Source organism: Solanum pennellii, chromosome 10 (genome assembly GCF_001406875.1).
Source record: "Solanum pennellii chromosome 10, SPENNV200".
In the NCBI taxonomy this organism is placed as follows: domain Eukaryota; kingdom Viridiplantae; phylum Streptophyta; class Magnoliopsida; order Solanales; family Solanaceae; genus Solanum; species Solanum pennellii.
The window spans coordinates 57,121,102-57,123,365 of record NC_028646.1 but is presented as its reverse complement, the minus strand read 5'-3'; positions in this window follow the sequence as shown (position 1 = coordinate 57,123,365).

Sequence of the window (2,264 nt, the reverse complement as noted above, 5' to 3'; positions counted from 1 at the left end):
GTAATGGTTTCCTTCATCGCTAACTCTGTCCGCTTGCGTACCTCCAACTCCTCCCGGATGCTGTCAACTTCTTCAAGGGCGTGCTCTTCAAAGGTTTTGAAGTTTCTGTCCACCCCATTTAAGCGCCGGCCTAAAATCTCAATGGCCTGGTCAGCCATTTTTACCTTTGCGACCCACTCTTCTCCGACAGCAACGTCCACGGCATCCTCGCCGGTGTTTTCGTCACTTCCATCGACAATAGTAGGTGGTAGAGATATTTGCACCTCGCCTGGTGGGGGATCGGGCAGATTGGCTTCATTTACCTTCTGCTGCTTCTTCCCTTTCTTGTTTTTCTTTCCGCCATCCAGGCGGACGTTGGGGGTATTGCTAGCACCGCTACCGTCTTCTTCGTTAGTCATTTTCTTACGATGAACCCGCTCTGATACCACTTGTCACGGCCTTTTCGATCTGGACAAGACTCCGTGCGGCACTTAACGGTCTACTCACGATTCTTGCACGATCTTGTAGACTCAAGTAAGCCTCTTACTGTTTTGGATCGCTAAGAAAATAAGAAGAAAGACCAAAGACAGATTTTGGAAGAAAGACTTGTATTGATGAATAGATGGATGTATTACAAATACAATGGCCTACCTATTTATACTACTCTAATGACTAAGAGTAAATAAATACTACACTATACAAGTCCCTAAGTTCATGCACTCAAGGCATGACTACATTCTAAGAATGTCTACACTCTTCCAAAAAGGACTCCTAGTATTGCCTAGTCTGCCCCAACGTTCCAGAGGCCCTGCACAAGCCTCTCCAAGGCTGGAAACTGCCGCCCCTCCACCTGTTGTAACTGCTGTAACTGCTGTAACAGCTGAAACGGTTGAAACTGCTGAAACGCCTGCCCCTCCGTCTGCTGCCTGCTTGGACGCCTGCCCCTTCGTCTGCTGGCCGTTTTGGGCTGCTTGTCCCCTTGCACACGCTGCTAGCTGCCTAGATGGGTGGCGATCGGCCTGGATGGATGGCGGGACGTCACAATGTGGTTTGATCTGCGGGTTGTAGATCTCATCCCGTAATTGGTTTTACAAACTGTAATCAGATCTTTGAAAATCAGGCCCAAAAAAAAGATTTAAGACTTCATTTTACGGACCCAAATTACGCCCGTAGATGATTTTACGACATGTAACTGGGTTAGTAAGAATCAGACCATAAAATGATTTTTTAAGAAGTTTGTTTCACGAGTTGACAGTATGGGTCATACTTCAATTTACAACCCTCAAATGAGGTTCGTAGTTCTCACGCTCTGAAAACTCTATTGTGGTAGTTTTTACTAAAATTTAATAATTTTTTACTTTGAACTTGAAATGATGCAAATTTGATGGAGTTAGAAGAAGTCTCATAGACCTTTAATTTGATAGATTTGTCTACCTACCCAATGAAGCATATGCTAAGAGATGATCATTTGAATTTGATCTTTGCATGAACTAATGCGTAATAGGTAGCCAGTAGGAAAGTTCTGAATTCGACTTAGCACTAAAGGTCATTTATGACCCCACACACCTTTTAATACACTTTCCACGCATATGAAATATGAACCTTAAGCATAAGTACAAGCAGAACAGGACCCCGTTCAAACTTATATACTTACAACATAAAATTCTGATTCTCAGAATAGAGTTGCGATGTGTTACAATTTCACTGCCACGTTCATCACCCAAAATACTTTCTAGTTGGTTTAGAATTGACCATGATGGTATCATTTTTCATCGGCATGTCCTTGATGCCTACTAGAGATGGAGTATCATTGGGATTTTGGTGGTGAGGAGAAGAGCAGCAAGGAACGAAGAGTTTGCCACTAGTTTGTTGGGGTTTTCCATGGAGATGAGCAGCAAGGTGGCGCTGGTCTATGGCCAAAGAGGAGAGAGACGAAGGGCACAAAAGGAAAGACGGTGATCAAAATATGTATCTGATAAAATATACACATATATCTAATTAAGACTTCATGTATCTAACAAAATGTTCATGTATCTAAGTTAAAATTATGTGTGTTTATGGTCAAGATCTCTGATGCTCAAAAAAAAATGAGAAAAAACTTGAAATTTTTGATTTTTTTTGGAGAAGAAATTCAAGGAAGAAGCAGTGAAAAGATTTCTAGTACTAAAAAAAATGAAAAGAATTTTGAATTTTTCTGGACAGTGATGCGCAAATACTTATACTGTGATTTGCTCCTAAATTTATGTGTTTCAGTTACATTTCATATATATATATATATATATATA